Below are 27386 nucleotides of genomic sequence, written 5' to 3' on the forward strand. Positions count from 1 at the left end.
ATCTTGCCATATGAGGGCTTGTTTTTTGCGGGACGAGTTGTACTTTTAAAAGAAACCATAGGTTTTACCATATATTGTACTGGAAAACAGCAAAAAAATTCCAAGTGTGGAAAAACTGCAAAAAAGTGTGATCGCACAATAGTTTTTGGGATATTTTATTCACGGTGTTCACTATATGGTAAAACTGATGTATCTATGTGATGCCTCAGTTCGGTGCGAGTTTGTAGACACCAAACATGTATAGGTTTACTTGTGTCAAAAGGGTTAAAAAAAATTCACAAGCTTGTCCAAAAAAAGTGGCGCACGTTTTGCGCCATTTTCCAAAACCTGTAGAGTTCTCATTTTTTGGGATCTATGGCTCAGTGATGGCTTATTTTTTGCGTCTCGACCTGACGTTTTTAACGGTACCATTTTTGCGCAGATGCTACGTTTTGATCGCCTGTTATTGCATTTTGCGTAAAACTTGCGGCGACCAAAAAACGTAATTTTGGCGTTTGGAATTTTTTTGCCACTACGCCGTTTACTAATCAGATTAATTGATTTTATATTTTGATAGATCGGGCATTTCTGAACGCGGCGATACCAAATATGTGTATATTTATTTATTTTTTAACCCTTTAATTTTCAATGGGGGGGAAAGGGGGGTGATTTGAACTTTTAGGGTTTTTTTTTTTTTATTTTACTAGTCCCCCCTAGGGGGCTATAGCGATCAGCAATCCGATCGCTATTATCTATCTGCTGATCACAGCAATACAGCTGTAAACAGCAGATTCACTCACTTTGGTTTTCCCTCTGCTCTCGGCCGAGGGAAAACGAAAGTGAAAGATCATAGCAGCAGACGTCATCACATGACCCTGTGCTACGATGGCAACCACCGATAGTCACGTGATAACACACGTGACTTCCGGTGGGGGCGGCGGTAAGTAAGAAACATGGCCGCGCGCATTTAAATCTTGCTGCCAGACTTTGGCAGCAAGATTTAAGGGGTTAATGGCCGCGGGTGGAAGCGATTCCACCCGCGGCTAGCAGGCACACATCTCAGCTGTTGAAAACAGCTGATATGTGTGCCGATCCACGCCGCTTGCCCGCGGCAGGGGGCGGGGCTTAACGGGACACGATCCTGGACGGATAGATCCGTCTAAGGTCGTGAAGGGGTTAAAGGACACCTGTCCACACACTCAATCAATCACACTCCAACCTCTCCACCATGGCCAAAACCAAAGAGCTAAGAGCACCTAGAACAAAAATGTAGATCTGGACAAGCTGGGATGGGCTACAGGACAATAGGCAAGCAGTTTGGTGAGAAGGAAACAACTGTTGGTGTAATTATTAGAAAATGGAAGAAACACAAGATGACTGTCAATTTTACTCGTCTGGGGCTCCATACAAGATCTTGCCTCGACGGTTAAAGATGATTCAGAGAAAGGTCAGTCATCAGCCTAGAACTATATGGGAGGACCTGATCAATGATCTGAATAGCATTGGGACCACAGTCTCAAAGATTACTGTTAATAACACACTACGCCATCATGAGTTAAAATTCTCCCTGCTCACTCCTGTACATGTTCAGGCCTGTTTGACATCTGCCAATGACCATCTGGATGATCCAGAGGTGGCATGGTAGAAGGTCATGTGGTCAGATGGGACCAAAATAGAACTTTTTGGTATCAACTCCACTCGCCGTGTTTAGAGGAAGAAGATGGATGAGTATAACCATAAGGACACCTTCCCAACCATGAAACATGGGGGTAGAAACATCATACTTTGGCTGCACTATATTGAAGCGAGGATGGATGGGGTGATGTATGGCGAGATTTTGGCCAACAACCTCCTTCCCTCAGTACAAGCATTGACGATGGGTCATGGCTGGGTCTTCCAGCATGACAATGACCTGAAAGACACAGCCAGGACAACTAAAGAGTGGCTCCCTAATAAGCATTTCAAGGTCCTGGAGTGGCCTAGCCAGTCTCCAGACTTGAAGCCAATAGAAAATCTTTGGAGAGAGGTGAAACTCAATGTTACCCCACTGAAAGATCTGGAGAAGATCTGTATAGAGAAGTGGGCCACAATCTCTGCTGCAGTGTGTGCAAACCTCGTCAAGAACTAAAGGGAACACCTGGCCTCTATAAATGCAAACAAAGGTTTCTGTAAAAAATATTAAGTTCTGTTTTTCTACTGAATCAAATACTTATTTCATGCAATAAAATGCAAACTTATTTAATAATCGTACAGTGCGATTTTCTGGATTTTTTTGGGGCTCATACTGTATTTAGGAGAGCTACATGTGGGCTCATTCTGTTTATATGGGGACTGTGTTGGGGCTCACACTATATATAGGGGTGCTCATGTGGCGCCTTGGACAAGCCAGGACGTCACAGGTACTGCAACAACACCCCCCACACCCCGGTTAGGAACATCTAAGTCAGACACAAATCCTTGTTGCCTCCCTCCAGGAGCTGATGTCCACACCAGGTGGGGCGGAGCTAGGCGGTTGGCTCCTCTCACCGAGGAGTTCACAGTTCTGGAGGCGGGAAAAGGAAGAGGAGTTGAGTTTGGAGCTTGAAGTGTGAGTTAGGGAAGTGGTAGTGGAGGAACTGACTGGCCGTGTCCGGGTACGTGGCCCGGGCACAGAAACAGCAAGGTTGGCAGACGGTGGTGACCGTCTGCAGGAGAGGCCGATTGACGCACAACCGTAAGGACCGCCGGTACCGGATCGGGGAGCGAAGAGAAGCCAGCACCATCCGGCAGGGCCTACGGACCCCGACCAGGCTAGGAGTCGCCATTAAACCGGTCAAATCCGTCAGCGACGGGAACCTCCGGGGTTTCCCAGCAGTAAAGACCCGACTGAAGGCAACCGTCCAAACCGTGAGGGAGATAAAGCTACCGCCAGAGATAGAGCTCCCAGGGCCAGAGCCTGCGGGCAAAAAGGGGCTCCCTTAGCCAACATACCGCTGGGGAGCGGGTTACCGGTGGGAAGCCATCGGGGCCAAGAACATAACACCGGTGCAGGGAGAGACAGTTACCGGCAACCTACCGGGAGTGACCGTCGCAGCCGTCTGTGGGATTCGTCCATCCAGCCGTTTGTTTTACCAGAGACTCCGTGTGCGTTACTGGCTGAGTAAGTACCACCGTGAAGTCTGGCACTGAGCTGCCCCGCGACCCTGCACCTGGCCAGGCCCCGCAATCCACCAAACAGACAACAACTCCGGGCCCCGGGACTACCAAAATTCCCCTACCCACGGAGGGGAGAGAAACATCCCAGCTGCTCCCCGTCATCGCTCCCGGGATCCCCGTACAGAGCAGCGGTGGTGCCCCAACCTCACCACACACCGTTGGTGGCGTCACAAACCGACATCCCAAACCCCAACAAACCACCCCTTTCACTCATGGGCGAGGAGCGCCGCTCGAGTCCCCGGATCCGGCCCACCGCTCGAGCCACCGAGCAGCAGCAGCGCCGGACCCGAGCGAGGTGAGCGCAGCGCCCCGCCACCCGCGACAACTTGGCGTCACGAACAGGATCCTACCGTTCTACCGCCTGGTGGAAGTGCGCCTTGTGTCTCGCCGGAGGTGTCCGGCCGAAAATTTTCAGAAGCCGCCATATTGGGCGCAAAAAGTCCCCGCTCGAGCGTCTTCCCGAGCAGTGGAGGCGCGAAAGTCGAAGCTCCGCCCCTGAAGAGGAGGTGCCAGAGAGACACCAAGGGGGGATGTGGATGGAGAGATGGCGGCATCTTGGGGCTGGAGCGCGGGAGCACCCGCCAATAGAGTGTCTAAGCTTTGGAGGAACAGAGGGGGAGTAGCCTTTGAAGACGGCGGCCCAGGTGAGCTCCCCACCGGGACTGCTGCGTGGCTGGAACGAGAGCTGGGTCGGTTCTGTACGAAGGTCAGGGCGCAGAGCCTGCAGCAGTTGTTGGATTGGCGGGCAGAGGTGCGCAGGATGGTCGCCGTGGTGGAGGCCCGGGAGCAAGGGGCCGCGGCGGCCGTGGCGCGCCGTGACCAGGCCACCCAGGTTCCCGAACCAGCCTTGATTGAGTGGGAGCCGGGGACCGGCCCTGCCATAAGGGGCCCAGAGAGAGTGCAGCTGATGGAGGAGGAGGTCCCGAGCACGCTACCCCCGCCGCCGTTCCCAACGGCGATCAGCGGTTCTGGACTGCACTGCTTATGGAAGGAGAACCCGATGTACCGTCCGGTCCCGGACTGGGCCGATCCTCCGCGGTGGTAACCGCCCCAGGGTCAGCGGACCCCCGCTGCAAGTGTCCCCGTTGGGACCACAAGCACCGTTGTGAGATGTTCTTGATGTTGTTGAATGTAACCGAATGATAAGAAGAAGTAATCAACCGAACTGTGACCAGATTAGCACCGAGATTGAACCGGCCGTTGCCGGCAACTAGTCCGCGTTGGGACCCCCTTGCACCGTGCGTAAGGAACTACTTACGGACAAGCCCGAGAACTCGCAGGGCAACCACAAACTTGTGGCGTGTAAATAAAAATGTTGGATTGTTACCGTGACCGCCTCCGGAGAGGCTGATTTGGGAGGATGGGCCTGGAGGAAAGGGATGGCCCAGGCCCACCACTACCGTAACCGGTGGCAATCCTCCGGGGGTCAGGGGTCCCCCATGGACGTGGGTCCCCTGAAAGAGACCGTACCCGCTCGGGCAATTTGGTTCTGGACTGGGGCAAGGGGTGCTGCCCACTTCTTAGGGGCAGCATCAGGGCCAGGTTGTTTGGGCGGGGGGAAGAGCGGAAGCCGTACCGTTAATAAAATGTTAGTAACGTTAAAGCACTGTGCCTCCCGTTATGGGAAGTTTATAAAATGTTTGTGATTTTACATGTTTTACCGTTTTCTACCTTTTTCAGTTGTGAAAATAAAACCGGTGATGGACGAGCAGCCCGCGGACGGTCTGCGTTTAACCAAGGGGGAATGTGGCGCCCTGGACAAGCCAGGACGTCACAGGCACTGCAACAACACACCCCACACCCCGGTTAGGAACATCTAAGTCAGACACAAATCCTTGTTGCCTCCCTCCAGGAGCTGATGTCCACACCAGGTGGGGCGGAGCTAGGCGGTTGGCTCCTCTCACCGAGGAGTTCACAGTTCTGGAGGCGGGAAAAGGAAGAGGAGTTGAGTTTGGAGCTTGAAGTGTGAGTTAGGGAAGTGGTAGTGGAGGAACTGACTGGCCGTGTCCGGGTACGTGGCCCGGGCACAGAAACAGCAAGGTTGGCAGACGGTGGTGACCGTCTGCAGGAGAGGCCGATTGACGCACAACCGTAAGGACCGCCGGTACCAGATCGGGGAGCGAAGAGAAGCCAGCACCATCCGGCAGGGCCTACGGACCCCGACCAGGCTAGGAGTCGCCGTTAAACCGGTCAAATCCGTCAGCGACGGGAACCTCCGGGGTTTCCCAGCAGTAAAGACCCGACTGAAGGCAACCGTCCAAACTGTGAGGGAGATAAAGCTACCGCCAGAGATAGAGCTCCCAGGGCCAGAGCCTGCGGGCAAAAAGGGGCTCCCTTAGCCAACATACCACTGGGGAGCGGGTTACCGGTGGGAAGCCATCGGGGCCGAGAACATAACACCAGTGCAGGGAGAGACAGTTACCGCCAACCTACCGGGAGTGACCGTCGCAGCCGTCTGTGGGACTCGTCCATCCAGCCGTTTGTTTTACCAGACACTCCGTGTGCGTTACTGGCTGAGTAAGTACCACCGTGCCGTCTGGCACTGAGCTGCCCCGCGACCCTGCACCTGGCCAGGCCCCGCAATCCACCAAACAGACAACAACTCCGGGCCCCGGGACTACCAAAATTCCCCTACCCACGGAGGGGAGAGAAACATCCCAGCTGCTCCCCGTCATCGCTCCGGGATCCCCGTACAGAGCAGCGGTGGTGCCCCAACCTCACCACACACCGTGGGTGGCTTCACAAACCGACATCCCAAACCCCAACAAACCACCCCTTTCACTCACGGGCGAGGAGCGCCGCTCGAGTCCCCGGATCCGGACCACCACTCGAGCCACCGAGCAGCAGCAGCAGCAGCGCCGGACCCGAGCGTGGTGAGCGCAGCGCCCCGCCGCCTGCGACACTCATACTGTATATAGGAGGACTATGTGCATGCTCATCCTGTTTATAAGGTGACTGTGTGGGGGCTCATACTGTATATAGGGGTGCTTATGCTGTATACAGGAGGGCTGTGTGTGGGCTCATCCTGTTTATAGGGCAACTATGTGGGGGTCACACTGTATACAGGGGGCTATGTGTGGGCTTATCCTGTTTATAGGTCGACTGTGTGGGGGTCATACTTTATACAGGGGGCTATGTGTGGGCATATCCTGCTTACAGGTCGACTGTGTGGGGGTCATACTGTATACAGGGGGCTATGTGTGGGCTTATCCTGTTTATACGAGGACTGTGTGGGGGCTCATACTGTATATAGGAGGGCTATATGTTGTCTCAATCTGTTTATAGGGGGCTATGTGGGGGTTCATACTGTATATAGGAGGGCTATGTATGGGATCATGTGTGAGGGGCTCATGCTGTATATAGGAGTGCTCCTACTGTATATAAGAGGTCTATGTCTGGGCTCATCCTATTCATAGGGGGACTGTGTGGGGGCTCATACTGTAAAAAGAAGGCTATGTGGGGGCTCAACCTGTTTATAGGGGGACTCTGTGGGGGCTCATTATGTATATAGGGGTGCTCATATTATGTATAAGAGGGCTATGTGGGGGCTCTTCCTGTTTATAGGGGGATGTCAGCATACCTAATTTTGCTCAATATTAAGTCATACAATTAATATGAATATGAAAAAAAAAATAATATACTGATTGGTTCGGCTGTCCACAGTCACGGTTCCTCATGTGGCCCCTTGGGAAAATTAAATGACTGCTCCTACTCTAATATATGCACTGCATATAATATATGTCTATACCACACGATAAGAACTTACTTTTACTTTTCACATTTTGTGCCTCCCTTATTTGTTCGCTGGATTATGTGCTACTCTGTTGTATCTGATATTGGCTGTATATTAACCCTCTGAAATGTAAAGTGCTGCAGAATATGTTGGCACTATAGAAATAATAATTTAAACCATCTAGGCAGCCGTTGCATTGTTTGCACAGCAGGTGGCGCTCTTCTCCCACAATATTGCACACAGTAGTGTTTACCGCCGGAAGCCGCATCTTCTAAAGTTTTAATACTTAGATCATTTTTCCTCCCACAAAAAAATAATTAGAAGTGACTGTGGTAGATCATTTTTTTTTTTACCACCTCCAACTTATTTTTCTTTAATATTATTAGTCAAATTTTAACCATCTTTGAGCCAGCAGTGGTGCTCAGTCTGTGGAACAAGTTAAGAGTTGTCAGAAAACTGTGTCATCCACTGTGCAGCTTGGCCACTAATGAGCGCTCATGTCCTGCAGTTGCTAGAGAAGAATTGGTTAGTGGCAAAATTTGCAGCAATGTGGCTAACACTAACGGATTACACAGCAGCTGGCACTGTTATGAGGGCTCTATGACTATCAACCCTTCTGGAAGGTAATGTCTTCAGTAATGAAGGTCTGATGCCAGTTTTTATTCTGGTGACTCTACACACTATTCTAGAGCTGCGGGTGTGGATCCCATCCACTACTGTGCATGAGGGGCTCAGACCCTTCTTATCACATGTAATTATCAAGCCAGCCAGCAGATGGCAGCACATGGCTGATATATAAATATATACAGCTTATTATCAGCTGGTGTTAGTCTAATACAGGGGTCGGGAACCTTTTTACTGCCGGGGGCCATTTGGAATTTTCTACCAACCTTCGGGGGCCGCACAAAATTATCAACTTGAAAATTACCTGACTTAAAAATATACATCACACCGGATGCTGGGGCATACACAGTGGGTATGGAACGTATTCAGACCCCTTTAAATTTTTCACTTTGTTTCATTGCAGCCATTTGGTAAAGTCAAAAAGTTCATTTTTTTTCTCATTAATGTACACTCTGCCCCCCATCCCCCATCTTGACCAAAAAAAACACAAATGTAGATATTTTTGCAAATGCATTAAACAAGAAAAACTGAAATATCACATGGTCATAAATATTCAGACCCTTTGCTCAGTATTAAGTAGAAGAATCCTTCTTTTGAGCTAGAGCAGCCATGAGTCTTCTTGGGAATGATGCAACAAGTTTTTCACCCCTGGATGTGGGGATCCTCTGCTATTCTTCCTTGCAGATCCTCTCCAGTTCCATAAGGTTGGATGGTGAACGTTGGTGGATGCCATTATCAGGTCTTTCCAGAGATGCTTAGTTGTGTTTAGGTCAGGGCTCTGGCTGGGCCGGTCAAGAATGGTCACAGAGTTGTTCTGAAGCCACTCCTTTGTTATTTTAGCGGTGTGCTTAGGGTCATTGTCTTGTTGGAAGGTGAACCTTCGGCCAAGTCTGAGGTCCAGAACACTCTGGAAGAGGTTTTCTATCAGGATATCTCTGTACTTGGCCGTTTTCATCTTTCCTTCAATTGCAACCAGTCGTCCTGTCCCTGCTCCCATAGCATGATGCTGCCACCACCATGTGTCACTGTCTGGATTGTATTGGGCAGGTGATGAGCAGTAAAAACAAAAAAGCTAGCACTAAATGTGCACTACAGCACTAAAAATTCCAACTGTACTTATTATAAATTTGAGATTTTTGGCAAAAAAATTGCAATTTTTTGAGCCACCCCGCCACTCCACGGCAAATCTCATTTGGGGCAGTCCTAACACTAAAATATTTTTATAAAATGTGCCAAACGGCCTCACATATGAATAGTAGAACTGCTCTTAGCAGCACTCACCTGGTCTATTTCAGTCCCGTACCCATGACTGAATCATAGCTGTGGGCGGGACAGGTCCAAGCAAATGCTGCATGAAGCAGTTCTACTATTTCATATGTGAGGCCGTTTGGCACATTTTATAAAAATATTTTAGTGTTAGGACTGCCCCAAATGAGATTTGCCGTGGAATGGCGGGGTGGCTCAAGAAATTGCAATTTTTTGCCAAAAATCTCAAATTTATAATAAGTACAGTTGGAATTTTCAGTGCTGTAGTGCACATTCAGTGCTAGCTTTTTTGTTTTTTCTTCAATGAATTGGTCGGTGGCTGACCCCCACCTTGCCATGCACCCCAATTTGGGATGTATTCCACCTGTCTAGATTTTGGCAATTGGTGACTGTTCACATTCAGTCATCAGGCAATAAGTACAGTTGGAATTTTTAGTGCTGTAGTGCACATTTAGTGCTAGCTTTTTTGTTTTTTCTTCAGGTGATGAGCAGTGCCTGGTTTTCTCCAGACATACCGCTTACAATTATCACCAAAAAGTTCTATCTTTGTCTCACCAGACCAAAGAATTTTATTTCTCATAGTCTGGGAGTCCTTCATGGGTTTTTTTTGCAAACTCTATGCGGGCTTTCATGTGTCTTGCACTGAGGATCGGCTTCCGTTTGGCCATTCTACCATAAAGGCCCAACTGGTGGAGGGTTGCAGTGATAGTTGACTTTGTGAAACTTTCTCCCTTCTCCCTACTGCATCTCTGGAGCTCATTCACAGTGATCTTGGGGTTCTTCCTTACCTCTCTCACCAAGGCTATTCTCCCATTATTGCTCAGTTTGGCTGGATGGCCTAGTCTAGGAAGAGTCCTGGTGGTCCCAAACTTCATCCATTTAAGGATTATGGAGCCCAATGTGTTCTTAGGAACCTTGAGTACTGCAGAAATTCTTTTGTAACCTTGGCCAGATCTGTGCCTTGCCACAATTCTGTCTCTGAGCTCCTTGGGCATTTCCTTTGATCTCATGATTCCCATTTGGTCTGACATGCACTCTGAGCTTTGAGGTCTTATATAGACAGGTGTGTGCCTTTTGAAATCAAGTCCTATGAGTTTAATTAAACACAGCTGGACTCCAAAGAAGGAGTAGAACCATCTCAAGGAGGATCACAAGGAAATGGACAGCATGTGACTTAAATATGAGTGTCTGAGCAAAGGGTCTGAATACTTATGACCATGTGATATTTCAGTTTTTCTTGTTTAATAAATTTGCAAACATTTCTACAATTCTTGTTTTTTTTCTGTCAAGATGGGGTGCACAGTGTACATTATTGAGAAAAAGTGAACTTTTTTGAATTTACCAAATGGCTGCAATGAAACAAAGAGTGAAACATTTAAAGGGGTCTTAATACTTTCCTTACGTACTGTACATCACAGGAAGGGCATATACATCACAGGAGGGGTTGGGAGCATAAACATCACAGGAGATGCTGGGGCATATACATCACAGGAGGGGCTGGGGACATATCCATTACAGTGGAGGCTGGGGGCATATACATCACAGGAGGGGCTGGGGCGCATATACATTACAGGAGAGGCTGTGAAATATACATCACAGGAGAGGCTGGGGCGTAAACATCACAGGAGATGCTGGGGCATATACATACAGGAGGGGCTGGGGCACAGACATCACTATGAGGCACGGATAGCACTAGGAGAGCATTATCAGCACTGGCGGGCACGGACAGCACTGACGGTGGCAGGGATAGCGCTGGTGGTGGCATCACTGGCGGTGGCAGGGACAGCAATGGCAGAGGCAGGGACAGCACTGACGGTGGCAGGGGCAACACTGGGGGGCACAGACAGAACTGGGGGGACAAGGACAGCACCAGCGGCAACATGGACAGCATCGGCCGCGGCACGGACAGAATTGAAGGCAGCATGGACAGCACTGGAGGTGGCACGGACAGCAGGGGCCGGGTCGTTGCTGGATGTCACACACAGCGACAGCGACGGGACGTCGCTGCTACGTCACCGAAAATGGTGACGTAACAGCGACGTCGTTGTCGCTATGTGTGAACCCAGATTAGCACAGCACAGCGCATCTCACACTGTGTTGCCCACCCACAAGATAAGCCCTGAGCACGCTGGCACAGACCAGCTTAAGACCCGCATAATATACGCACACAGGGTGCGTGCGCGTCCTCACATTATGCAGTGGGATTTAAAGGGCAGGCAGACAGCAAAAGTGCGGCTGCCACCCGAGCCTTGAGGTCCCTTGGAGTGTACAGAAAAAGTCATTGTGGGCCGCAAACAGCACACAGGCCGGAGGTTCCCCACCCCTGGTCTAATACTACACAAGTAACTGACACTAATGTGAGGGCTGAGCACCGCCTGCTGCCTACTATCTATACATCCATCTATCTATCTAGCCATCATCTATCTATCTGTCACACAGAGTTTTGTACAAAACTTGCCAACTGTCATGGCAGCGTCAGGCTCTATTCACATTGCAGAGTCTGACACTCCGTCTGATGGTTTCTCTGGTGTTTCTGACCTACACAGGCAGACCCGGGCGCCGACTTGGTGTGTGCTCATTCATAGACAGGATAGCAAGAAATAGCCTTGCTCATTAGGCTTTTCTGATCACATGTTGTAAGGAAGCCAATCACTTTTGCTCCTCTCATTTTTAGGCTGGAGGAAATCTACGTACGCCAACTATAATTTATGCTGTGTTGGTCTGTGAGTTGTGGTGTCCCAGACTTGCTGGAGAAAGAGTTGTTTTGTGCTTGGCGTTGTTGTGGACTTACCCATCGTCTTGTGGTTTCTATCCTGCTCTTGTTTTCCTCCTTATCTGTTATTGTCTTATACCTCTGTGTGTGCATGCTATGTGACGTTGTTATGGTTTCCCCTGTTTGTCTATTTCTGTGGGTTAAATCACAATCCTGCCCCAACCTCCCGGGGAGGGGGTAAAAGGTCAGGGCTGGTCAGGAGCAAATCCATAAAGGAGACTCAGACATCCTCACCATTAGGGGTCTTGCTGAGAATAGGAATAGAACAGGGTCCCCAAGCTTGAGGGTCAGCTTAGGGGCCTGGGTTCCCACTCTCCCCATAGTCCCTCATGACACTATCCATCTATGCTTCATCTATCTACGATCTATCCATCATCTATCTACCATCTATCCATCCTTCTATCTATCTATCTATCTGTCTATCCTTATCAATCTATCCTTGATAATAATGTATGATGCAGTATCAGAAATTACTCAAGGTCTAGGGAAATATATATGGTTCAAAATAACAAAAATATTTTTTTCCCCATAACAAATATTTATTAAATATAAAACCAACAAGTGGTAATCACACTATGGTAAGACAAATGCAAATATTGAATACAAATTTGTCCCAGTAAATGGGTTAGGATATCAATTTCTTGGCCCTGAATGTCTGGGACAAGGTAAGAGAGAACAAAATTTTAACAAATTGATACAATTCAAAATTGAGGCACTGTAACAAATACAAGGAAAAGGACAATCTTATATCCCAGAGCAGGACTTAACTTACTGACTGTAAGATGAATCCAATGCAGTACAATTTATACAGAGTATAGAGCCGCATAAATAGGTATAATAAATATACAGTCCATTGTTCATCCGAAGATCATATATTACAGATGTCACGTATCCAGGTTATTCCGTTTGTAAACAGTAGCCATCTAAGATGAATGAGGTATGTCTCCCCCTCAACGTGTTTCCCCAAGTGAATGGTTCATCAGGAGGCAATTAAAGATGATCCATAGATGCATATCCATGATACAGTCCCATATATAAGATCAGGGGTGGTGCAGAGAATGTATGATGCAGCCATCACAATAATGTGCTGATAACTATATCTAGATATATTTCTAGAATGATCATTACTACCAAATATTGTGGCTTTAATAAATATATATTAGATTATTATTCAATTTTAAATCTAACTTACATATATTTGGGGGGAATGTTGGAGAGTTGATCACTATACCTGATTATTAAAATTGCATATTATATTTACCGTATTTCTATTTACTTAATTATACTAAATTAATAAATTAATTAAATAATGTATATTCTGATTTTTACCAGATACAGCTCTGTCCATTTTAAAGGGAACCAATCACCAGAATCCAAGAAAGTAACGTTTATAAAATTAGCTGCTTGTTGAGTGACAGCAGCTGAGGATCAGATAACATCTGGGGGGATAATTCATAGTTATCCCCTCCCCCTGTTAGAATTACCACAAGTATTATACAATTGACCTAGCAGGACCTATGTGAGGTCATACTCATGTGACCAGAAGGTGCGGGGCTTCAGCCAATGTATATATATTAAGAAAATTAATAAATGAAAAAAATATATATATTTTTTTTAAAGACACAGGATTTTCTTCATTTGCTCTATTGGAAAAATAATAAATAACATTGAAAGTCTAATACAAGGAACCAGCAGTGATCAACATAATAGATAGATAAAGGGATAGGTAGATAGATAGATAGATAGATAGATAGATAGATATCATCTGTATAATAAACTAGCTGTACTACCCGGCTTCGCCCGGGTTAATAACTGCTGTTAACATAATAGAATCTATTAACAAAAATGTATTCTGCACACAAAAACCACAGAACAAATAGATATAAATGTAATTATGTCTGTCTCCCCCTCTGTATATATCTCTCTGTCTCTCTCTATCTTTTTGTCTGTCTGTCTCTTTCCCTGTCTGTCTCTGACTGTCTCTTTCTACGTCTGTCTCAATCTCTTTCCCTGTCTGTCTATCTCTGTCACTTTCCCTGTCTGTCTCTTTCCCGGTCTGTCTCTTTCCCTGTCTGTCTCTTTCCCTGTCTGTCTCTTTCCCTGTCTGTCTCTTTCCCTGTCTGTCTCTTTCCCTGTGTCTCTCTTTGTCTGTCTCTTTACCTGTCTTTGTCTGTCTCTTACCCTGTCTGTCTCTTTCCCTCTCTATTTCCCTGTCTGTCTCTGTCTCTTTGTCTGTGTCTGTCTCTTTACCTGTCTGTGTCTGTCTCTTATCTTTACCTCTCTGTGTCTGTCTCTTAACCTGTCTCTCTCTTTCCCTCTCTTTCCCTGTCTGTCTCTTTCCCTGTCAGTCTGTCTCTTTGTCTGTGTCTGTCTCTTTGTGTCTGTCTCTTACCCTGTCTATGTCTGTTTCTTGCCCTGTCTGTGTCTGTCTCTTTCCCTGGCTGCATTGTGACACGCCAACATTCCATATAAGGGCGTGGCTGCGCATTCTTCTGAAGTTCTGGCTGCACTGTGGCTCCCAGCTCCATTCGCTTTAATGGAGGCAGGTTTTTTGGTGAATAACTGTAAAGCGCGGGGTTAACATTTCCCCTCAAAACATAGCCTATGACGCTCTCGGGGTCCAGAAGTGTGAGTGTGCAAAATTTTGTGGCTGTAGCTGCGACGGTGCAGATGCCAATCCCGGACATACATACATACACACATACATACATTCAGCTTTATATATTAGAGATACAGTATATTACAAAAGTGAGTATACCTCTCACATTTAAGTAAATATTTTATTATATCTTTTCATGGGACAACACTGAAGATCTGACCCTGTGATACAATGTACAGTGTCAATGTGCAGCTTGTATAACAGGGTATATTTGGTGCCCTCTAAATAACTCAGCGAGTACACCTCTAAGTGAAAATGGCGAAATTGTGCACAATGTGCTATTTTCCTTCCCCGGTGTCATTGACTCATTAGTGTTACAAGGTCTCAGGTATGAATGGGGCGCAGGTGTGTTACATTTGGTGTTATCCCTCACACACTCTCTCATACTGGTCACTGAAAGTTCAACATGGTTCCTCGTGGCAAAGAACTCTATGCGAATCTGAAAAAAAGAATTCTTACTCTACATAAAGATTGCTGAGGCTATAAGAAGATTGCCAACACTCTGACACTGAGCTGCAGCATGTTGTCCAAGACCATACAGCAATTTAACAAGACAGGATCCCCTCAGAACAGGCCTCGCAATGGTTGACCAGAGAAGTTCAGTGCACAAGCTCAGTGTCATATCCAGAGGTTGCCTTTTTAGAACAGACGTATGAGTACTGCCAGCATTGCTGCAGCACTTCCATGGTGGGGGTCCATCTGTCAGTGCTCAGACCATATGCGGCACCCTGCAGCAAATTGGTCTGCATGGCAGTAATCCCAGAAGGAATCCTATTCTAAAGATGATACACAAGAAAGCCACAAACAGTTTTCGGAAGACAAGTAGACTAAGGACATGGATTACTGGAGCCATGAACTGTGGTCTGATGAGACCATAAACTTATTTGTTTCAGATGGTGCCCAGCATGTGTTGTGGCAACCAGGTAAACAGTACAAAGACAAGTGTTTCCTGCCTACACGAAGGCATGGTGGTGGAGGGTCATGGTTTTGGGCTGCATGAGTGCTGCCAACTGTGGGGAGCTACAGTTCATTGAGGGAACCATGAATGCCAACATGTACTGTGACATACTGAAGCAGAGCATGATCCCCTCCCTCCCATATCCCAGCATGATAGTGACCTCAAACACACCTCCAAGACGACCACTGCCTTGCTTAAGAAACTGGGGGTAAAAGTGCTTGCCTGGCCAAGCATCTCCAGACCTAAACCCTATGGAACATCTGTGGACCCTTCTTAAACGGAAGGTGGAGGAGAGCAAGGTCTCTTACATCACCAGCTCCGTGATGTCGTCATGAAGGATGGAAGAGAATCCAGCGGCTCCTGTGAACTCCATATCCAAGAGAGTTAAGGCACTGATGGAAAATAATGGAGGCCACACAAAATATTCACACCAAGGCCACAATTTGGCAGTTTTCACTTAGGATGTACTCATTTTTGTTGCCAGTGGTTTAGACATTAATGGCTGCGTGTTGAGTTATTTAGAAGGCACACCAAATTTTCACTGTTATACAACTGACTATACTGTACATTGTATCAAAAGTGTCATATCTTCAGTATTGTGCTATGTAAAGATATAAAATATTTTAAAAATGTGAGGGGTGTACTCACTTTTGTGATATAATGTAGAGAGACAGATACTCCGTAGTTCTTCGTACAGCCATGGTTACATTTGTATCGGAGTTTAATGACGGCCTGAATTTCTTGTTAAGTAGTCCCCCTGTGTATAGGACTGGCACGACGCCCTCGCTGTCATTTGACACCCCCTCCCCAATTACCTCCCGGCAGCTCTGAGCCACTCAAACCCCCTTGACTCCTGATTGATTGACGTGGCCATTTTCCCGGGGCCATACTCACAAGGACCCCTCCAATCACATAAACAAAGCTAATTGTCTACTGAATGAGGACAAAGCCTCTCTGCTGTTCTCTCAGATAAGGGAAGGCTTCTGATTTACTAAAAGGGAATGAAAATTAGCCATACTTTGGAGTTTCTTTTTAGCTTTGCCGGGTCCGCCACTTTCAGATTTGGCAGTATATATGACTATTACTTATCTGAAAACCGCAGAGACAGACAATGATGTTATCCACATTCAGTGATGTCAGTGTGCTCAATATACAGTATGAAGTCACTAGTTGGGGTCATAGTCCGTATTTCCAGGATAAAAATATCCTACAAACCCTCTTAAAGAGTCCTAAATTAATAGAGACGGGGGTCCAGGACCCTCATCTATTAGCCATAAACAATGATTTTGATTTGGAGGACTCATATTGCCCTGAATTACACACAGTGCATAGAATTTAATGTGAACCTTGTAATACCTCATTTCTCCTGTCGGGGAGCTGTAGAGAAATTGAATTTTCACCAATGATGAGCGTTCAAAGCTTATAGATGATTCCTAGAGGACACAATGTGGTCAGCCTTTTGTTAGGGGACCCATCTGAAAAGATAGTTAGGAGACGCCTTAAAATACCTTTCCATGAAGGATCACTATATGGCAGTAAAATTAGATTCATAATTTACATTTACTGTTACATTAATTTCCCTGTTTATGTTGCGTCCGTCTACAAATCCCTCCGGACTGACAATCATGTCAGCAGTAAACCTCATAAACAGATTAATAACATCTTAAGCATTCAGATAAATCAGATTATTGAGAACGGTATTATTTAGTAATGTAAATCACCAATCCCAGGGGCTGACGTTGTTGTACAGCAGTTTTTTTTAGGTGAGTTGTAAAGCAATGTTACTCTGCAAATGTCGGCAAGTCCCAATTTCAATTGCATGTGCTACAAAATGTACAATTTCTGTACTGTGACATCACTGTATGTATTATTTCTATACTGTGACATCACTGTGTGCATTATCCGTGTACTGTGACATCATCCCTGTACTGTGACATCACTGTGTATTATCTCTGTACTCTAATCATCAGTGTGCATTATTCCTGCACTGTGACATCATTTTGTGCATTATCCCTGTACTGTGACATCACTGTGTGTATTATTTTTGTACTGTGACATCACTGAGTGTATTATCCCTGTACTGTGACATCACTGTGTGTATTATCCCTGTAATGTGACATCACTGTGTGTATTATCCCTGTACTGTGACATCACTGAGTGTATTATCCCTGTACTGTGACATCACTGTGTGTATTATCTCTGTACTATGACATCATCCCTCTGCTGTAACATCACTGTGTGCATTATCCCTGTACTGTGACATCACTGTGTGTGTATCCCTGTACTGAGACATCATTGTGTACACTATCTCTGTGCTGTGACATCACTGTGTGCATTATTTCTGTACTGTGACCTCACTATGTAAATTATTGCTATATTAAGATATCACCGTGTGCATTACTCCGGTACTGTAACATCCCTGTGTGCATTATCGCTGTACTGTGACATCACTGTGTGCATTATCACTGTACTGTGACATCACTGTGTGCATTATTCCCGTACTGTGATATCACTGTGTGTATTATCCCTGTGCATCTAGGGAATTAAATAATCATAAGATTTTTATGCACTGAATATAATGTTAACAGTGATTATGGTGAAGAAGGGCTCTTTTTCAAACTTTTGGCCCCATGGATACGACCTTGGTCTGTGATATTCATCCGTTCTCTAATCTAATTTCTATTCTATTCAGCAGTTATGCCAACTTACGGAAGATCTTGATATGATAGATATTAAAGATCTAGCTATAGGTGACAACATGGATCTGTCAGGTGGACCTACTTAATGAGGTGTAACATAATGGTCAACAATGATGTCTACAGTTGGTGGCCATTGAGGACCAACCAGTTAGACCAGAACTTTCCGATCAATCCACATCTAGTGTTCAATTTTTTTTCTTTCTATTCACAGTTTATAAACAAGTAATTTTAGGAGACGCACTCCCAGCTCTTACATCTCGTCTTACATGAATATCCCCTGGTGTCCCGGAGGTCCTTCTACAATGTATGATCCTCTTTGGACCAGCTTGTAGACTGTGAAGAGAGAAGTCTATTGATGGTGCTTGATAGAACAGAGTATTTCTGTTCTATCTTGTGACGCGAGGGTCAGTGAACCTTCTTCAAGCAAAGCTCCGCCAAGGTCTGAAGGAAATGAAATATCCTTATTAAATTAAAAGACCTTATAATGAGCAGCTCTCTTATATACAGCGGTCCCTGGTGATAATCTGTGCCCCCTGTGTGAGGGCGGCCTTGTTCTGAAGTTGGTCAAAGGAGCCACTAATCTACAGTACTGTGCAAAGGTTTAAGGCAGGTTTGGAAAAAATGCTGTCAATTAAGAATGTTTTAAAAAATAGAAGAGTTAATAGGTTATTTTTTAGAAAGTTAATGAACAAAAGAAAAATCTAAATCCCATCAATACTTGGTGACCACTTTATGCCTTCATCAATCCTAGGTACACATACACATGGATTTTGTAGGATTATAGTCAGGTGTAAAACTAACAGATTATACCAAACAGGTGATGAAGATCATAATTTTTCTATACACAGTCATTAACTGAAACAGAAACAGCTGTGTAGGAGGCTTAAAAATTGATGAGGAACAGACAAATTCTGCTACAAATGTAAAATTGTGGAAAACAGTTTCATTCAATGGCAAGACAGAGCTAAGTAACTAGACACAAGGTAGTTATACTGCATCAGTAAGGAGTCTCCCAAGCAAAGCAGACTGGGGTTTCCAGATGTGTTGTTCAAGGTCTTTTGAAAAATGCCAAGAATAGGCAACATTAAAGACTGTAGACACAGCAGTGGTCGGCCAAGGAAACTTAGTGCAACAGATAAAGACACATTATGTTACTTCCTTTTGAAATCAGAAGATGTCCAGCAGTGCCATCATCTCAGAACCAAAGATGAGGGAGACAAGCGCAATAGGGTTTTATCTGTGAAGATGTAATAGAAGTAGCAAAATTAAGGGGCTAAAATATAAGCTTCATTGAGGAAATAATATAAAACCTATAAAGAGCCCAAGAGGGGCTTATGGTTACATACCTATCTTTATAGGTTTTGTATAATTTCCTGAATAAAGGTTATATTTTAGCCACTTAATTTTGCTATTTCTATTTCAAATCAATAAGTGGCTCATAATTACCAAGTTATTTGCTACTATATATCTGTGAAGATGACAAAGGATCGGAGGCAATTGCCTGAAAACGTGAATGGATTTTGCTTGTGATTGTCCTGAGTATCGAAACGAAACGCATCAAATATTACTTTCCCAGGAATCTACTATTGTTTCCTATAATGGCAAGACAGTTTTTAACATCTCTTCCTCTATTGACTGCCTTTATCAGCTCAGAATTGGCAGAAACCAGTGGGACTAGCTACAACGTCTAATGTCTGAAGAAGTCTTTTCAGAAGTGGTCTTCTCGGAAGAATTGTAGCCAAAATCAAAGTGACTCAGCTACGCCCAACAACATAGGAAACAGGGTGCAGAAAATGGCATAAGGTGCTCTGGACTGATGAGTTAAAATAAGTCAGAAGCAGTTTGTTCCCTGAAGGAACAGCGAAGCATTTGGGACTGCATTTCAGAGAGTAGAAGTTGGGATTTAGTCATGATTAATGGTGTCCTTGATTGATAATAAATATAGGAAGATACTTTTCCATACTGCAATACGAGTATATCAGTGTATTATATGAGCCGTGGTTCATCTCAGTATGCAGACTGGGTGACAAGGTCAAGAAAGTATAGATAAAGCACGGATATAAATGATAAAACTCCCAAACCCACCAATACAGAGAGCTTCGATTGAATTAAGTATGCAGTGTGCAACCTGAGTTCCCTCTTCTGGAGGACGCAGGAAGCTAAAAAGTTTGAAATCTATGTCTCTACAGACGATTTTGAGCTCTGTATCATGAAACTGATCTCCGAACACTATAAAGAAAGCTTAGAAGGCTTCTCTGCACAGAATTTTAGACCTAAAGTCAGTGGTGGACATTCCCTTTAAGGAGTTCTATACAAAGTAATAATTATTTCATTTACATTCACAACAACCTTGTAGATTGGATGTGTAAGACGATGAAGAAAGCAGCTGTAGCAGGTGACTTGGAAATCATCCGCCCAGCGCCGGCGGTGAGAGCCTGTCCGGTAATTTGTTAAACAGAGGGCTAGCTGACAGAGATTGGGTGGAAATAAATGTCAGGAGGTTTTCATGTAGAGAGCTGGCATGGCACGGAGAAGCAACTAACTTGTATACACAAGGGGGCGAAGGCAGATGGAAATTTAATAAATTAGACCTGTCATTCTCCGGGATTTCCTATGGAGCAGACAGGGTAAGAAAGGACGCTGAACTTTTTGCCTGGAAGTAGAATGTCATAGAAAAATGTCTACGAAGACTGGAAAGAGTTTTACCCTTCCTACTTCTGTCTTGTAAAGTAATTACATTGTTCTGTACGTATATATCATGTGTACAGCAATACATGTTCTGTAACTGATACCTATCAGTAGATAGGCGGCAGATAGATAGATGGATAATAGATAGATAGATAGATAATAGATAGATGGAAGAATAGATAAACAGATAATAGATAGCTAAAAGATAGATGGATTGATAGATAACAGTTAGATAAATGGATAATAGATAGATGGATAGATAATAGAGAGATAGATAATAGATAGATAGATAAATGGATAGATGAATTAGATAGATAATAGATGGATAGATAATAGATAGATAGATAGATGGATAGATAGAGGGATAGATAGATAGATAGATAGATAGATGGATAGATAGATAGACATCCAGAAAAAAAGCAAAGGTAGCGTTCCACTGGGCTCAATAAAGTCCACTTTTTCTCGCCAAAAAACTGGAGAGCTGCCTTTGCTTTTTCTGGATATATTGTACAACTTTTTGGAAGGTTGTGGTAAGGGATGGCACCTAGTATCTGCAAAAGTGGTGCTTTTCGATTTTTTTTTTTTTTTTTTATAGATAGATAGATGATAGATAGATAGATAGAGGGATAGATAGATAGATAGATAATACATAGATAGATGACAGACAATAGATGATAGATAATAGATAGATAACTGATAGATATAGAGATAATATAGATAGATAATAGATAAATAGGTAATAGATAGATAGAAGGATAATAGATACATAAATAGATAATAGATAGATGATAGATAATAGATAGATAGATAAATAGATAATAGATAGAGGAATAGATAGATAGAGGAATAGATAGATAGATATATAGATAGACAGAGGGATAGATAGATAGATAGATAGATAGATAGATGAATAGATAGATAATAGAAAAATAATGCTTGAGAAAGGCATTAAAAGAGGAGCTAAAATGTCGCATTTCTCTGTGTTCACTTTTTTCACTGATTGCCATTGGAGTGCTGATAAGAATCTATTTTTTTCTAAATAGATAAATAGATTTAGAGAATTTAAAATAATTCCATCACAATTTTTCTAAAATTTCAAAAATAAAATCTGATTTTTTTTTTTGCCCCTTGCCTCCAATTCCCCCTGCTGCCATTTCTTCCATATCACGTTCTGGAGCTGTTTCTCCCGGGGACACGTCACTGAATGGAGTTTGTGTTTTAATAGTGTCACACACTAATGGAGTCTGGGGCCAATGAGCCCCATCAGGGTGCGGAGTATTCGGGGAGAGCCGCCTGCCCTGCTCCTGTCCATCACTGCAGCTCATAAAGAGGGATTCTGTGTATTAGGGTGAGGGGCGGGCGGGCGAGCTTTACAGGGAGGTCTCCATTACTATTGATCCTGTGAAGAGTTTCACAGTGTGACACTTCTTTTAATTACCAAGCTCGGCGATTCATAAGGAACAGGCCCCATGCGGGCTGGCCCTCCCCAGTCAGAAAAACAGTCCTTTCTTTCCTCCCTCTGAATACGGAGCCTTTTGGAATAACCCCGCTCCTCCCTCCGCCCCGCTGATGTTCGAAGTAAGTAAGGCATAGTCTAATCCTGGCCAATAATGAGGCGTAATTAGCTCGGGCACCTTTTTAATGTCAATCCGCTCTTCAATTGGGACTAAGGCGATAATTAAAAAAATAGAACCCAGATGCAGACAAATCCTTTTTTTGCCTCTACGAGGGCCACCGGTCTCGCTAGGTCTAGTCGCAGCTTCTGTTTTGGTTTTCAATGCAAATCCCATTGTTTTCCTCTCCTTGTCCCCAAAATTTAAACATGATGAGTCAATCGAAAAAAAAATAAGAAAATATTTTGAGCACCGAAAATAAAAAAATTGAAAATTATTATTCAGGGAGGTTAGAGAGTAAGCTTCTTGTGTCAGGAGCGAGATCTCACCTCGCCATTGTGCCGCCTTCCTCTGGTGATCTCATCGGCCATTGTGTATGGAAGCCTTAGAGGAGTCCAGGGACATCAGCTTTGAGGGTGAAGAATACTCGGGGGTCAACCACATCAATTCATGGTCACTGTAAGTATATTGTACCGCGCAGACGCTGCAAACATCTGACGGCAAGGGTTAACTTCAAAGCATCCCAGAGGCTCTGTCTGTTAATTCCTTTTGTTTCTCAATATGTCTCCTGGTCGCCTCCGGTAGGATCTCTCCTACTTTATAGTCGTGTTTCTTTGTGGCATAGCTTTTTATCTCTCGCCCTTTTTTCTCCCGATCCCATTGTGGGTGGAGAACTGACCGTTGCTTCCAAAATGTCCCGTTTTGCATCAATTCTCCTCTGGACCTATTTTTGTTTTTAGGGTTTTTATTACATCCTTTTTATCCATGATCCTTAATAGTCCTACTCATCATTGTAAAGTGTTGACCCAAAAAACATTAAAGAAAAGTCCCCCTTTCCATCATCAGGTGTGCCTCCATGCTTGTCAGGTGTCAGCTGTGTAATACAGCCAACTAGCCCTAATCTTTGCGCTCATGCATAGGAGGCCGTCATTTCATCTCGGTATAAGAAGCAAGGGGAATGTTTATAGCTCTCTCACTGCCCCGATAACTGACCGTAAAGGGTGCTTTACATGCTGCGACATCGCTAACGATATATCGTTGGGGTCACGGTGTTTGTGACACACATCCGGCGTCATTAGTGACATCGCAGTGTGTGACAACTAGGAGCGACGATCAATGATCGCAAAAACGGCAAAAAACGTTGATCGTTGACACGTCGCTCCTTTTCATAATATCGGTGATGGTGCATGCCGCTGGTTGTTCATCGTTCTGGGGCATCACACATCGCTATATGTGACACTGCAGGAATGACGAACATCTCCTTACCTGCGTCCACCGACAATGAGAAAGGAAGAAGGTGGGCGGCATGTTCCGGCTGCTCATCTCTGCCCCTCCTCTGCTATTGGGTGGCCGTTTTGTGACGCCGCTGTGACGCCGAATGCACCTTCCCCTTGAAGGAGGGATTGTTCGGCAGCAACAGCGACGTCGTTGAACAGGTATGTGCGTGTTACGCTGCCGTAGCGATAATGCTCGCTACGGCAGCGATCACCACATATTGCAGCAACGACGGGGGTGGGGGCTATCGCTCATGACATCGCTAGCAATCGCTAGCGATGTCGCAGTGTGTAAAGCACCCTTAAGTGGCTGCAGAGAAAATATAACATCACTTTCTCCCCTGCAGCCACACAGTATTTTCCTAATGTTTTCAAGTAGCCAGGATCAGAGATATCGCAAATCTTGGTCACTGCAACAAAGTATCAGCTGCATTACACAGAACCCAAACCATCCCCGTGCTGTACATGATCGGTGGGTTGTAGGAGCATTTTCCCGTCAGCGCTGGCAGATGAGACTTTACTCTTTTTTTTAGAATACAGATGATGGGACAAACAATTCAATAAGATAACTTCAAGAAATCTTGAGAGGCAACCTCTGACTGATACACCCATGCTGAAAGTGGGGGTCATCCTGGTGAGAAGGCCATCACAATCAGACAGAGGATGACTGGAGAGATGGTCCTGCATCCCTGACTGCTTCTGAGGATTTTGCATACAAATACTAACATACAGTATATTTTACGAATCAATAGCGCATATATAAACCACCATACAGTCCATTATTAAGATCCATACTACACATATATAGTGCCATAAAGTTCTTTGTAGAGTATCATACAGTACATTGTAAAGATCCATAGTGCATATATACACCACAATGCAGTACTATAAAAATCCATAGTACACACATAATTCGCCATACAGTACATTATATAGAGCTATAGTGTATAAATATACTGCCATATGGTAGATTGTACAGATCTATGGTTCACATATATAGTGCCATAGAGTACATTCTGCATATCCATAGTGCATACATATACTGCCTTACAACGCTGTAAAAATCCATAGTGCACACATATAGTGCCATACAGTATATTTTACAGATCTATGGTGCATTCACATACTGCCATACAGACCGCCATACAGTACTGTACAAATCCTTAATGCACACATGTAGTGCCATACAGTAATTTACAAATCCATAGCGGATAGATATATTGCTAAACAGTACATTGTACAGATCTATAGTGCATTCATATACCGCCATACAGTACTGTAAAAATCCATACTGCACACATATAGTGCTATACATTACTTTAGAAATCCATAGTGCACACATATAGTGCCATATAGTACTGTATAAATCCATACTGCACAAATAAACCACCAACTAGTACATTGTACAGATCCTTAATGCACATATATAGTGCCATACAAATCCATAGTGCAAACATATAGTGTCATACAGTACTGTACAGATAGATAGTGCACACATATACTGCCATACAGTACATTGTACAGATCCATAGTACTATACAAATCCATAGTGCAAACATATAGTGATATAGAGTATAGTGCATGTATATAGTACTACATACCTGCCATAGAGCTGTATACTTTGCTAGTACAGTGCATATAGTGTTGAATGGTGATTTATTAGAATTTTCAGTTTTCTGTACAGAAATGTATTATATTTAGGGTCAGATGGGACACTTGGGATCTGGGCTGACCTGCTGGTCTTTTTCCATCTGCAATTTGTCATTCAGGCACCTGTTTTTATTTTCGAGGGTAGGCTCTCTTTGAATATGTGTGTATAGATTTCCATTTATTCTGCGCTTATAGGAAATATTTTCCTCTGCTTTTGGCACGTGTTCTGGTCACATCGAGGCGGTGGAATATGCACACCCTCTCCCTGCTTTGGTATTGACAACCTGTCACCCCGGCCACCTGTCCCTTTAATAGGCCTTCTTCTTGGAGTCTTGTCTTGTCTTGTAACCAAAATAAAATAAGTTGTTTTAAGAAATGCCTGACTGTTCTGACCTCTATCTATTTCTGCTTGACCCCTGATCTTTTTTCCCCATGACCCTGATCTTCAGCCTGACACGGTGATGGATGGCCCAGTCGTTGTGATTTATGACATCACTTAATATTTCCAAAGCAGCCTGAAATGCATACGCCGCGGGAGAAGCCGCATCCAGGCAGGGGAGGGATGCGATCCCGGGGTAAGGAGTACATGTGAATTGCCAGCCTTTCAGTACGGGGTGTGCGCAGGGGCACCGGGTGGCCTCTCAGTGTCTAGCTTGATTTATGAGCAATTGCACAGATTAAATTGGCTCGGGCTAATGATAACTAAGTAGCCACCGCTGACCTTCTGATGACGATATGACGGATAGGACGCACGCTCCCATTGTCTGAGTGTCTGGCCGATTAGGGCCCGTTATGATATTATTTGTTTACGGTGTGCCTCATTTTTTGAGATTTTTCCTCTCGAATTCCTTGAAAGATCAATCACCCTCTTTACGATTTGACAGGATGGAAGTTTAAGTGGATGTTACTGTCAGACATGACTATGGCGTCGACAAGGGACTCAACATGGCCGCTCCATGGAGTGTAAAGACTCCAACCTACTATGGAAAGAAAGGGTGCTTGACGAAGACTACAACTGGTCATGCACATTGAATATATACCTTAACTATAATCCCTAACACCAACCCCTAACACTAATCCTAACACTAACCACATATCAAGTGTAAAGACACGATCGTAAAATGGAAAGAAGGGGTAATGCACCAAGAAAACAACTGGACATACACACTGAATGAATATCTTAACCATAAATCCCTAACACTAACCCTAAAGGGTGCTTTACACTCTGCAACATCGCTAACGATATATCGTCGGGGTCACGGTGTTTGTGACACACATTCGGCGTCGTTAGCGACATCGCAGCATGCGACAGCTAGGAACGACGATCAACGATCTCAAAAACGTCAAAAATCGTTGACACGTCGCTCCTTTTCATAATATCGTTGGTGGTGCATGCCGCTGGTTGTTCGTCGTTCCTGCGGCATCACACATCGCTATGTGTGACACCGCAGGAACGACGAACATCTCCTTACCTGCGTCGCCGGCAATGAGGAAGGAAGGAGGTGGGCGGCATGTTCCGGCCGCTCATCTCCGCCTGTCCTCTGCTATTGAGCGGCCGCTTAGTGACACCGCTGTGATGCCGAACGAACCACCCCCTTAAAGTAGAGATTGTTTGGTGTCTCCAGCGACGTCGCTAAGCAGGTATGTGCGTGTGACGCTGCCATAGCGATATTGTTCGCTACGGCAGCGATCACACCCATGACGAAACAGCGACGTGGGCGGGTGCTATTGCGCACGACATCGCTAGCTATCGCTAGTGATGTTGCAGCATGTAAACACCCTTAACACTAATCACCCATGAAATGTAAAGACACCATTATACAATGGAAATGAGTGCTGCACGAAGAGTACAACTGGCCATACACGCTGAATGTATACCTTAACCATAAACCCTCAGCTCTAACCCCAACCCCTAACACTAACCCAAACACTCAACCCCTAGCAGTAACTCTAACATCTAACTCGAACCACACATGAAGTGTAAAGACACCATTATATAATGGAAAGAAGGAGTGCTGCATGAAGACTATAACTGGCCATACATGCTGAATGTGTACCCTAACCATAAACCCTCAGCCCTAACCCCAACCCCTAACAGTAACCCCAACACCTATCCTCAACCCCTAGCACTAACCCTAACACCTAACACTAATCACCCATGAAGACATAAAAGACACCATTACACAATGGAAAGAAGAGGTGTGGCATGAAGACTACAACTGGCCATACAGACTGAATGTGTACCCTAACCATGAACCCTCAACCCTAATCCCAA

General features: G+C 44.8%; 1 long non-coding RNA gene across 1 annotated transcript in view; it reads right to left on the reverse strand.

Annotated features, from left to right (window-relative positions):
* Positions 1-27386, reverse strand: part of LOC142258005 (uncharacterized) — a 204984-nt gene that overhangs the window by 110350 nt on the left and 67248 nt on the right. The window contains exon 3 of the long non-coding RNA XR_012727693.1: positions 16544-16662. This is a non-coding gene — a long non-coding RNA (uncharacterized LOC142258005). The remainder of the gene's footprint in view (positions 1-16543; positions 16663-27386) is intronic.

This window comes from Anomaloglossus baeobatrachus, chromosome 12 (genome assembly GCF_048569485.1).
Source record: "Anomaloglossus baeobatrachus isolate aAnoBae1 chromosome 12, aAnoBae1.hap1, whole genome shotgun sequence".
Lineage (NCBI taxonomy): Eukaryota > Metazoa > Chordata > Amphibia > Anura > Aromobatidae > Anomaloglossus > Anomaloglossus baeobatrachus.